General features: G+C 35.4%; 1 pseudogene; it reads right to left on the reverse strand.

The window, feature by feature from the left end:
- Positions 1-489: 489 nt before the first annotated feature.
- Positions 490-601, reverse strand: LOC146406060 (U2 spliceosomal RNA; annotated as a pseudogene).
- Between the last annotated feature and the right edge of the window lie 13,294 nt (positions 602-13,895).

Genomic DNA, 13,895 nt, shown 5'->3' on the forward strand with positions numbered 1-13,895 from the left:
ATTTATTTATTTATTTATTTATTTATTATTACTATTATTTTGGTTGTGCCCGTGTCACGTGGAAGTTCCCAAACCATAGGAGTGACAATGATGAGTCACTTGACTGCTAGGCCACCAAGGAACTTCTCTGCAATTTTTATTCTGTCCAAGATAATTTATATCAGCTGGCTGAAATTCTCTTTCCCAAAAAGGAATGTGGCCAAACGTATGTGTCTCTTAGTGATCAGATCCCTACTGCATGAGAGCTAAGTATGAGTAAGTGATTTCTGGCCATCTTGTTAATTCAGTGTCGGAATCTGTTACCAAGGGGTGAATTAGGAAACTTCTAAGATTCATTCCTGTCATAACCCTGTATGAATCACTAAATTGTTATTTGAATGATTTTCCCAAAGTCCTCAATGATAAAACAAAAGAGGAACAATGCAACCCAGAGACTTGCCAAGAGCACAAGGATTAAAATGCACCAATAGTTCTATTACTTCTTATCTCTGTAGGCCCACGTATAATTTTCTTAAAATGTGTATCTTTACTTTGGATTATCTTTTTAAACTGTTAAGAATAGATATTATACTTGATCTTAGCCAAAATGCCGAGAAGCAATGGATTGTGTCTTTTTAATACATAAAATTTTCTAAACAAAATCGCAATGCCTCGAATAGTATCTGACTCAATTTTTTATATCTAATACAATGTTTTAGGCACACTAAGTTTTCAATAGTTTCTGGTTTTATTTACTCTAGTTAATAAATGAATCTGAAAACTAGTAATTTAGTAATTCCTGAGATTGTTATTCTTAACCCATTACCACACCTACAACTAGTAATTACTACTTTTCTTCTACAGATAAGCCAAGGTTTTTCCCTTTCGCCATTCACCAAAAGTTTTTTGATACACTGGCTCTACTTTCTTTTTTTTTATTTTTTTTGTCCTTTTAGGGACACGCCCATGGCATATGGAGGTTCCCAGGCTAGGGGTCTAATAATTTAAAATATTGCCCTTATTGGCTAAAGCTTAGCATATATGAATTTATAACTGCTTTCATATACAGCTTTTCCCTATCCTCTACATTTCCACAAAAGCAAATAAATTAGAAAAAAGAAAAAAAAAATTCTGGCAAAGTTACAGAGGGAATATGCACACTATGGCATTTCATAAAACATTCTGAATTTTATTTTAGCTGTTACTGACAATAGAACACACTTTTTTACTGGAGGGGCTGTGGAGAAAAGGGAACCCTCCTGCACTGTTGGTGGGAATGTAAACTGGTACAGCCACTATGGAGAACAGTTTGGAGATACCTTAGAAATCTATACATAGAACTTCCATATGACCCCACAATCCCACTCTTGGGCATCTATCTGGACAAAACTCTACTTAAAAGAGACACGTGCACCCGCATATTCATTGCAGCACTATTCATAATAGCCAGGACATGGAAACAACCCAAATGTCCATCGACAGATGATTGGATTCGGAAGAGGTGGTATATATACACAATGGAATACTACTCAGCCATAAATAAGAATGACATAATGCCATTTGCAGCAACATGGATGGAACTAGAGAATCTCATACTGAATGAAATGAGCCAGAAAGATAAAGACAAATACCATATGATATCACTTATAACTGGAATCTAATACCCAGCACAAATGAACATCTCCTCAGAAAAGAAAATCATGGACTTGGAGAAGAGACTTGTGGCTGCCTGATGAGAGGGGGAGGGAGTGGGAGGGATCGGGAGCTTGGGCTTATCAGACACAACTTAGAATAGATTTACAAGGAGATCCTGCTGAATAGCATTGAGAACTTTGTCTAGATACTCATGTTGCAACAGAAGAAAGGGTGGGGGAAAAAATGTAATTGTAATGTATACATGTAACGATAACCTGACCCCCTTGCTGTACAGTGGGAAAATAAAAAAGAAAAAAAAAAAGAAAAAAAATTAAAAAAATAAAATAAAATAAATTTTCTTTGGCAAAAAAAAAAAAAAAAAAAGAACACACTTTTTTTTTTTTTTTTTAAATAAGTATTGCCAGTTAATTTAGGGTCATTTAGGTCTTGAGTCTCTGCTTTCTGGTGTATGATATTAGAACCCAGCCATCTCATCTTCATGTCAACACCTGTTCTGTTGTTAGTGGTGGCAGTGGTGTGTAGTGTGTAGTTGAACGTGTGTTGCTTCATGATATTGACTTTTTTCTCCACACCAGTTTAATCTTGTTTATACATGAATCTATCTAAGTGTTTCTCTCTCTGTCTTCCTTTCTTTCTTCCTTTCTTTCTTCCTTTCTTTCTTCCTTTCTCTCTTCCTTTCTCTCTTCCTTCCTTTCTTTCTTTCTTTCTTTCTTTCTTTCTTTCTTTCTTTCTTTCTTTCTTTCTTTCTTTCTTTCTTGTCATACAGGTCTTCAGGCAAGGAATTCTCTCAGCCTTTGCTAATCTGGAAAATCATATAACCATCATTTAACCAAAAGAGTCTTTTCTGGGTATAGAATTCTGATTTATTTGACAGGTTCTTTTTTATTTTCTTTCTTTTCTTTTTTCTTTTTTTTTTTCACTTTATAGTTTTCACTTGACTGTTTTCCAGCTTGCTTACTCATTTTTAAGAAGTCCGATGTGATTTTTTTTTTTTCTTTCTTTTTTGGCCACATGGGTGGCATATGGAAGTTCCCATGCCAGGGATACCACCCAAGCTACAGCTGTGACCAACACCGCAATAACAGCAATGCCAGATCTTTAACCCTCTGCTCTGAGCCAGGGATTGACCCTGCCTCACATTCAAGATAATACAGGGTCCTTAGCCTGCTATGCCACAATGGGAACTCCAATTCTTTTCTTTTTTAAACTACTGAAGGTAATATGTCCCCCACCACTACCCAGGTGCCTCCAAAGTATATTTTTTTACAGAAATGTCTATAGGATTACCAATTATTTTGTTTCAGTTATATACATTAAAGAGCTGTGTAGCAGCAGAGGCTTTCTATATATACTGTTTTTAACTGTTTTGATACCAATTTGGCCAACAATTAGTGCTTTCTCTGAATAGATCTGCCCTCTATGTGAAAAGATTAAACAGGACTCCTTAAACTCCTTGGGCTGGAGAGTTTCTACATCAATAACTTTTATTCAATCCACTTACCTATTCTAGCTCACTTTAGTCTGTTTCTTCAGGCCCACCTGGCCTATGACCCTGATTTTAGTTCTATTCTTATTTCACCTATGCCCTGATTTGGTAAGCACATTCTGGCTTTCTCTTGCAGTTGGACCTGACATTCAATCCCATGAAAAATCCTACGGATATTCACCCTTCAAGGACACTGATCAGGGGCCATGGGTAAAGACAGAAGAGTTTCCCCACTTTGACCCACAGAACTGAACAAATGACTATACCAAATGACTTATACTTCCTATTTGGGAAGACATTGGACTGATTATTTAAATTCCTATGAAGATGCATTTCAAGGATTCACCAATTGAACATGTATGTGAGATTCAACATTTTTTTTTTTTTTTTGTCTTTTTAGGGCCACATCCACAGCTATGGAGGTTCCCAGGCTAAGAGTCAAGTCAAAGCTGTAGCAGCCAGCCTACACCACAGTCACAGCAACGCAGTGTCTAAGCCATGTCTGTGACCTACACCACAGCTCCCAGTAATGCCAGATCCTTAACCCACTGAGAGATGCCAGGGATCAAACCATTGTCCTCATGGATATTGGTTGGGTTTGTTAACTGCTGAGCCACAATGGGAAATCCAAGATTCAACATTTAAAATTGACTGAAAATGGGACTATTTACTACTCTCCTAAATACAAGGAGACAAATATAGTTTATATACTATTCTAAGATATTCAAAGAGGCTAGTAGAAAAACAAATAATACATTAGAACATTTTTATCACTTGGAGGTCAGACAACCACCAACACATTCCCCTGTTGTACGTGGTGCAGTGCAGATCCCTGCAAACACTGCTGACTTCTACTTCTAAAATTATTAAGGGTGGGGACTTCCCTTGTGGTATAGTGGGTTCCGGGTTCAGCATTGTCACTGCAGCAGCTTGGATCACTGCTGTGGCATGGGCGTGATCTCTGGCCTGGGAAATTCTACATGCCACAGGCACAGTCATGTAAATAAGTAAATAAATTTAATTAAATATCTAAAGGTGGACCCCTGTTATCGGAATGATGAAAATCTTTCCACATAATTATTATGTTCACTAAAAGTTGAAACTCAATGTTATGTATTTACACAGATTCTTAAAATTCCAAATATAGTATTTATTTTAATGGTGTTTGAGATCATTGTTTGATAGTTTACCATGAAGATATATGAAAAAAAGTTTTTGACAAAAACAAATCTCTAAATGTGTTATTGAAGTTAGCATGGTTTATAGAAACAATGACCAACATATCAGCTGAATGATATTATTGGCAGCAATAGATGATTGAAGCCATAAATATATGTCATAGCAAAAACTAAATAACAAGTTGAAAACAGCAAATTGCCAATGTAGCATTTGTTTCAGCAAGACAAAGGAGGTCAAATAATATTTCTATTGCTTTAGGAGATATAATAAAAAGATACTTTCAGAATGTCTCTATCTCAGTAGGCTGCAAGAAAACAATGAAATGCTCTTACAGTTGATATAGGAGAACAATAGCTTGAGAGTGTGTTAAAGGTTTCCAAATAAATGTAACCTTGACTTAAAAAATATTCTAAGGCATAGAGTAGAGAAATCTATGTTACTTGTTAAAATATACTGTTTCATGTGATATGTAATTATTTACAAAAAAATAAAAGTATCCTATAAAAATTAAGTCAGATTGCATTAAAAATCTACATAATTTAGTAAATAGTAATCAGCAACTGCAGTATTCTCCGCTATGATGCAAACTATAGTATAGCCCAATAAGAGAGGCTCATGTGTAGCAAATAGCTATATAATATGACAGAATAAAACAAATGACAGAAGTATAAATGTAATGCCGCAGTCTAAGGGATGGATAAATCAAATCATATACAGGGATCACTTCTATGGGAAATTTTAAGACACTGTGTTTTATATATTTTGCAGGTGACTTAGTAACTGCCCTCATAACCAATTATAATGAAATCAAGACAGAAATATGATTAGATAACAGAGTAAAAACCAAAAAATTGAATTTGCATTGATTTTATTTTTTACTTCAGTGGTATTATGAAAAAATATCTCAAACTTGGAAATCAAAAGAGAGTACAGAATATCCTTTTAGTTCTTAGTTTAGAGAACTAGAGAAAAATGTTTAATAAGCATACTGAAGGACTATTGAATGGTCCAGGAGTAAGTATGAGTTTCCATGTTGCAGTTTATTATTTGGTGAGATCCCAGGTAGTATGAAGTTAAATATTAACTCGTAGACTTCAGTCCCATAGAGTGAAGTGTCACAAAGGTTAACTTTTATTGTCCCATAAGGCATGACCTAGTGATGTCACCTTGTGTCATACTCATTTGCACTTTTCTATCTTAAATAACTGTGAAGTATATCAGGGTCAGCAAGGCTTTCTTTCTTTCTTTTTTTTTTTTTTGTCTTTTGTTCTTTTAGGGCTGCACCCATGGCATATGGAGGTTCCCAGGCTAGGGGTGTAATCAGAGCTGTTGCTGCCAGTCTACACCAGAGCCACGGTAATGCCAAATCTGAGCCACATCTGCAACCTACAGCACAGCTCAGGGTAACACCAGATCCTTAACCCCTGAGCAAGGCCAGGGATTGAACCCGCAACCTCATGGTTCCTAGTGGGATTTGTTTCCACTGCGCCACGATGGGAACTCCAGCAAGTCTTTCTTATACGGTTTCAGGTAATGAATATTTTCTGTTTTGCAGGTTATGTCCCTGCCTCAACTATTCCATCACTGTAACTTAAAGGCAGACAAAAGCAACACATAATCAAGACTGTAGCTGGGCTCTAATAAACTTTAAAGAAACTGCTAAGAAGTTGGATTTGGCTTATGGGACATATTTTTCCAAACTTGGCATTGTGTAACCTCTTTTTTTTTTTTTTTCTGTAGTTCTCTTGATATTCTTTCTTGTTGGTTTATGCATTCTAACACATGTTCATTCTATATTTATATGCTACATTTTGAACTTTGGAAAATAGCACATTGACAACTACCATATAGTAGAATAATGAGGCAGAGGGTAGTCAAAAGAAAGTTTTGTTTCCTTCCTATAGTAATTAAGTCAGTATGACTATAGTATCACAATCTTGCACAATAAAGAAATCTGGGACATTTCAAGAAGGACCATTCTTGCCTGATAACCAAAACAATATTGGTGTGACAATGTTAACGGAAATAAAATTACTGTGATACAGTTTATTGATACACTGTTTTTATATTTTATATTCATGTAAAATTTTAAATAACCTAGAGATTGAAAATTTACTCAAAATAATTTAGTTCAAATATTATTTTAAAAACCCAATACAACTTGAATACTATAAAATGTATCAGCACGTATCTCTTTTTTAACCATGTAATATGAAGCCATTGTTCATCTCCTAGAAAGTAAGTGATGAGGTCACCTTGATGAATAGCAAAGTTTTCACTCAAGTTCTAATAGAATATTTAAAATGTTTTGATTAGTGTTATTATTATTAAGAGAAAAGTTAATCTACTAGAAAGTACATTGTGATGGATGGTTACTGAACCTAGAGACAGCCAACTAGTCAACAGGAGATGAGGAGAAACATTAGGATAAAAGGAGTAACAGTTTATAAATAGAAAGCAAATATCTTTCATCTAGTGGATGAGAAACTGTGCCACAAGGGAAACTCTGCAGGTGCTGGAGCTAGAGGCTAACAGCTCATAACAACCTCTTCCCAGAAATGTTAAGAGAATTTTTGGTATGGCAGGAAACACAAAAGGTGTAAAACTCAGGGTCATTAGAGTCCAAAGTCTGAGTAGTTCTATTCAACTCAAGAACCCCAGTGCAGGAGTTCATGCTTGTGGTGCATCAGGTTAAGGATCCAGTGTTGTCTCTGTGGTGGCTCGGGTTTGATCTCCAGGCCAATGCAGTGGGTTAAGTATCCAACCTGCAGCTGTGGTGTAGGTCACATTTGTGGCTCAGATTCAGTCTCTGGCGTGGGAACTTCCATATGCCACCAGTGCAGCTGAAAAAAAACATAAACAAACAAAAAGCCTCGGAGTAATCACCTATACAATGCTGCATTTAATACCTACCTGAGGAAAAATATGTGAGATAATTTATATGTAGAAAAATATTACAGGTCTCAAATCCATTGTGTTAGATTTCTGTAAAATGTTAAGTCACAGGTTTTATAGTGAAATTTTGAAAAAAGAGGCCAAATATTTTTTGAGATTGCAAAATTATGGACTACTATGAAAGAAAATGAGAAGATATTTGAGTGTTACTTACCTTAAAATTTAAAGTCATGTTTATTCTATTTTTCTTTGCTATAAAAGTATATTACAATGTATTTCTGTTTATTGAAGAGAAAATTCATTAGTTTTAAGAGTTATAAACTGAAGACTACTAAGTATGAAATTATCCTGTCATGGTGCAGCGGAAATTAATCCGACTAGGAGCCATGAGGTTGTGGGTCCTATCCCTGGCCTCCCTCGGTGGGTTAAGGATCTGGCGTTGCCATGAGCTGTGGTGTAGGTTGCAGACACGGCTTGGATTTGGTGTTGGTGTGGCTCTGGTATAGGCTGGTAGCTGTAGCTCGGATTAGATCCCTAGCTTGGGAACCTCCATATGTCATGGTTGCGGCCCTGAAAATATTAAAAAGACCAAAAAAAGAAAAAAAAAATTATGTAAGTGTTAAAACTTCCATGGTAGAAGAATGAGTATATTCTCTTAAGGTGATAAACTGTGTTTGTCAAAAGATTGTGACAAAGAACCACTGACTATGAATGCAATAGTCTTGTTATGACTAATTCTCCAGAAGTTTACAGAAAAAGGAAACTATAGATTTTCATGAATTTATAATAACAAATGAAAAGCTTTTCATTGACTAGGTTTACGGAAGTAAAAATAATTAAGGTATTAAAATAGATGACTTGTAAAGGAATGCTAACCACATTTCTTTGACATGCACGGCTTTCTACACTCTTTTTCAAGTCTTCCACTTCCCTGATTTTACAACTTTGTTCAAGAATTAAAGCACAGGCAGAGCATCTCTCACAAGCATCCTATCTTAATATATCTATTTCTTGCCTATCCAAAAAGAAAAGAATTGAAGAACATTTTGTACTCTATACTTAAAGGAAAAAAAAAGGGGGAACAACATAAGATAATAAATGCTCCTCTATTTTGAAAAGAAACATAAACAAAACAAAAAACTCTTTCCAAATTTATCTTTCAGTTTCATGAATTAAAATCATATTTTTGTTAGTGTTCAAAGAAGAATTTAGCCAAACCATAAATTCTCCCTGATAGATAGGAAGTCTAAATTTTCTCTAGAATTGTCATATCATAAGTAATTTCTGTGAAATTTGTGAACACTGTGGTAGGCAGAATAATGGCCCCAAAGCTGTCCAGCTCTAATCCTTGGAAGCTGAGTATATATTAATTTACCTGGACAAGGACTGCAATGTGACCAAGGTTTAGGACCTTGAAATGGGAAGACTGTTCTGAATTACCTAGATGGACTGAGGTCTAAGGAAAATGCAACATTTCTGGCTTTGAATATGAAAGAAAGGGGGAATGTCACCAAGGAATGTGTTGGCCTCCAAGCTCAAAAAGGCAAGGACATGCCCCTATTGCCTTCAGAAGGAGCACAGCCCTAAGGAGGTGGTGATTTGTTTTGACATCAATAGAAAATGAATACAGGAACCTACAAGCACTACAAATGCATCTTTGTATTTGCTTATCACCTCTCCTTTTCCTACACTCTTCATGTTGCTGGCTGACACTACCAGTCATTTAGCAGAGCTTCTCAACATTTAGCTACAGACCGTCTTTTCTCCCTGTGCCTGTTTATCTATGGATCCAGTTGTTTTCCTTAACTTCTTAAAGTCTAATAAGGTAATATTGTATGTTTAAAAAAAGTTGTAGACAGGAGTTCCTGCTATGGTATGGTGGGTTAAGGATCCAGGGTTGCTGCAGCTGTGACATGGTCATAGCTGTGGCTCAGATTTGATCCCTGGCCCAGGAAATTCTGTATGGTGGGTGTGGCAAAAACAAAACAAAACAAACTGCAGATATCTCTGAGAGAATAAAAGATAAACGGTGCTCAGCATAGCTGCTTCTCTTGCTAACCAATAGGCATGTGCTAGTCAGAGATTCATCAGGAATGCTGAACCACCATTAGTGATAAGGCATAAGAGATGTGGTATAGAGATTATGCTTTGCACAATACACAGTGGTGAGGGTGGTGAGAAGTCTACAGAAGGTTGTTGCTTCTGATGTTGCTGTAAGCCAGCAGAGAGGCAGTTGAGAAGAAAAGGTGAATATGAACTTGGGAGAGCAGGGACACCTTGGAACTTTTAAGGACAAGTGAGAACCTAGCCTACATGTTTCTCAATGACTCCAATGTGGATGGGAACAGTGACCTGAAGGAAAGGTTGCTAACCTTGGTCACACAGCTGAAAATGCACATAATTTAGGACTTGGAGAAGATGAAGGAAGTGAGCTTGTGCAACCTGGTATAGGTTGCCAACCAACCATGCCAACCAGGAAGACTGGTATATCAGAGACCACATCTGTGGACTTCACCAGCATCCTGTGCTCACAAGTTTCATCCTAGGAAACTTCACAGAATAATGGCTGCCAACTTCTTCTGCCACCTAAACCTCACACAAATTTATCTTGTGGTGAGTAACTCCAAACCAGAACCATTAAATCAAGAAGATTTGGGAGAATATAGTTCCATTAGGTTGATAGACTCTAATACACCAAAAGTTTCATCTATTTCAGTAATTTCTGTTAAGTTCTCCTACATGAGGCTAGCTCACCTCCCATAGTATCCACCTTACAGAAGTAAAAGAAATGTCCTCTCCTGTCCACTATTATGAGATCTTGCAGGAATAATAGTAGAGAATGACAGTGCTGGCAGTCAGGAGGCAAGGAGAAATACATTTTGAATACACATGTGAAAATTCTTATATCCAATTACCAAATATGATCTGAAATATACACCTCCAATAAACTGGCCATAAAAGGTGAGACTGAATTGCTGGATAGTTGAATTTTTCAAAATTAAGTTAAATTTATGTTAGGGAAACCAGTAATCTAATCCAAATCCAGTTTGATGAGAAATATGTCTCTAATGTATCACTATCAGAAATTGTAAATAAACTCAGTTTACCATACTAAAAAGCAACCATCGATAGTTTAGTTTTCAGCTCTCAGATTACTATGACTTGGCACATTTTCAAAGTGTTTTCTTTTGTGTTTCTAAAGTATAACTTGAACAAAACAAAGTCAGTTTCAAAACTAATCAAGTTCGCTCCTTCGTACAGAATGCCATTGACAAAAAAATCAACAAACGATTTCTCTTCACTGGGCTGCATTTTAGAGAAAAGAAAAATATTCCATGGTTTTTCATCAGCTCATAAGATACCCTAGAAATGGAACTGTGTATTGAAAAATAAAAATAAAATGCTTATAACAAAATTGATTCATCCTACAATTTGGACAAAATGAAAAACTGCTTTTTTTTTTTCTTTCTTTACACTGGGATATTTCTGAGTATTTGTTTTTTTATTTGTCTACTGCATAACTGGATATCTAAACCCTTGACATGCATTTGTGATAATAGGTAAGACATAAAATTATGAATACAGAAAGCCAAGAGTAATTTACATTTTAAAAAGGATGTCTCTTAAAATACACAAAATTGGTAAAAAAAAAAAAAAAAAAAAAAGAAGGAAAAACTAAGATTGAGAGAAAAATCCAGCCAAGTTTAGACTTTAACTAAGAAAAACAGAGATTGGAATCAATATTCTTGCTCTGTGAGAATTTAGCGAAAAACAGAAAATATCATTTTTAGAAAGTTTGCTATATACTATGCCTTATTATCTCCTTCCTTTCTTCAAAAGACTTCATCAAAGACATGAATTTCAGGATTTGAGGTATTTATTTATTTATTTATTATCAATGCATAGTTGACCCACAATGTTGTACCAGCTTCTTTGTACAGCAGAAGTGATTCAGCATATATATCTATTCTTTTCCAGCTTAGTTTATCGCAAGATACTGATGACAGTTTCCTGTACTATACAGCAGGACCTTGTTGCCCATCTATCTCATATAAAATAGCCTGTATCTGCTAATCCCAAACTCCTAATTTGTCCTTACCCCCTCCCTGCCTCTTTGGTAACCATTTGTTTTCTGTATCTGTGAGGCTGTTTCTGTTTTAAATACGTTCATTTTTATCATATTGTAAATTCCACATATAAGTGACATCATATGATATTTGTCTATCCTTGTCTGATTTACTTCACTTAGTACGATAATCTCTAGGTGCATCTATATTTATTTTTATATTTGACTCAGGCTGTAAATTCATACTGAAATTAAACATAACACAGTCCAATTTTAACAGATAACATCTATTTGTTGCATTCTTTTGTATGTGTTTATTGAGAAGCTTTGTTTAGATTGCTCCCTCTTCAAAAAAAAAGCGAAAGAATGAAAAAGAACATATATACACACGAACTACATGTAGACAGAATGATCATTACAACTCAAATTGGTTAAGTGCCTACAAGGAGACACTACATTAGTTAAGTAGTAACAATCTTTTAAATTATAGTTGCTTTTTAAATGCTGTATTTTAATTATTAAAATAATTATAAATAGAAAGAAGTATGAGAATGAATTAGCTGAAGTGAATAAAATAAATTTGGATCCTACCATTAAAAAATCGCATGTGGCTAGCAGCCTTTGACATACTCCCTCCTGATTTACCTTTAAAATACCCATAAAAATTTGCACAAAAATGCATAGAGTGTGTGTGTGTGTGTAGAAAAACTTTTTTGACATGTAGATAAAATTTCCATATATAGATTCACGTTGACAGGCCATGCATGCCTTCCCTATACAAAAGTCTCTTCTATCTAGTACATATAGTTATTTCTCATTTCCTCTAAGTGGAAAAGAGAAGGATTTGAAATTATTATTATTATTTTTTTTGGATTTGAAATTATATATAACTTAATTTACATATGTTTTCAGCCATGTAACTGGCAATGTGATCTTCAGAAAAACAGTAAATCTCTCTCATTTTTTTTTTTTTTTCTTTTTCCAGAACTGCACCCATGGCATATGGAGATTCCCAGTCTAGGGGTCTAATCAGAGCTACAGCTACCGGCCTATGCCAGAGCCACAGCAATGAGGGATCCAAGCTGCATCTGTGACCTATACCACAGCTCATGGCAACGCCGGATCCTTAACCCACTGAGCAAGGCCAGGGATGGAACCTGCAACCTTATGCTTCCTAGTTGGATTCGTTAACCACTGAAATGTGACGGGAACCCCAAATCTCTCTCATTTTTTTATCAGAAAATAATAGCCAAATAGATAATATTTCATCTCATCTAAATCTTCAACAACTGAAAATGTATCATTATTTTATTTTCCAATAGGAAAAAAAGGAAAAAACTGCTGTCAATTAAAATTTTTAATATGCACGCTGAGTTGAACATTAATAAAAAATATAAATGTAGATCTTGGTCAAATATAAGCTCTCAATATATTTTATCTCTTATATTCGCAATTTAATATTGCAGAAAAAAGGTAAGCAAGACCTAAAAAAAGAAATCAATATTTTCATCTTCCTTCCCTATTCTCACCCGAGTCTGTGCATATTTCCATAACTTTTCTGATAATAATAGTGTCATTTTAGTCTAAAGATGATACTTAATCCATCATAAGAATTTTTCTTATTCTGCAGCCTTCAGAATAGTTTGGAAAACAGTTGAATTCATGTCAATATAATATTTCTTCATGTTCCAAATTTTAGTAATTATAAATCACACTGCCATGATTGTGTTTGCTTATTTAGCTTTTCTGTTTATTGTATTGTTTCATAATAATAAATATTACCACAGTGAAATTACTAAGTCAAGTTGTAGAGGCATTCTATAGTGCTTAAAATAAATTGCCACAATTTGTTATACAAAAGATGTAACTTGGAGTCCTATTGTGGCACAGAGGTAATGAACCCAACTAGTAACCATGAGGATTCAGGTTTGATCCCTGGCCTCCCTCAAGGGATCGAGGATCTGGCGTTGCTGGGAGCTGTGGAGTAGGTTGCAGACACAGCTTGGATCTTTTGTTGCTGTGGCTGTGGCATAGGTTGGCAGCTCCAGCTCCAGTTCCGATTGGACCCCTAGCATGGGAACATCCATTAGCCACAGGTGCAGCCCTAAAAAAAAAAAAAAAAAAATAGGCAACTTGTGAGCCTATAATTGTTGATGTTTTAAATATATATATATATGAGCAAATTTATAGCTGCTTTCCAAAATTATTGGATCAGTTTAACCCTTCCTCTCAAAGCTTAGAGTGCACCAATTTACCACAATATTTAAATATATATGCAATATTTTTTTTTAAAAATTGACACCCTTGCAATGAAACAGTTTAATTTTCATTTATTTGAAAAGGTATTAGTCTTTTCTTCTATGCTCGTTAAAAATTACAGATCCATTTGTTTGGATTTTTTTTAAATAGCTATTTATACCTGTATTATTTTTTTTTTTTTTGCCTTTTTTTTTTTGCCTTTTCCAGGGTCACTTCTCACAGCATATGGAGGTTCCCAGGCTAAGGGTCTAATCGGAGCTGTAGACCCTGGCCTATGCCAGAGCCACAGCAATGCAGGATCCGAGCTGTGTCTCCGATCTACACCACAGCTCATGGCAACGCCAGATCCTTAACCCACTGAGCAAGGCCAGGGAT

Source organism: Sus scrofa, chromosome 1 (genome assembly GCF_054392235.1).
Source record: "Sus scrofa isolate SSC_HxYL_T2T_F1_AM1 chromosome 1, Sscrofa_HxYL_maternal_Yorkshire_Landrace_v2.0, whole genome shotgun sequence".
Lineage (NCBI taxonomy): Eukaryota > Metazoa > Chordata > Mammalia > Artiodactyla > Suidae > Sus > Sus scrofa.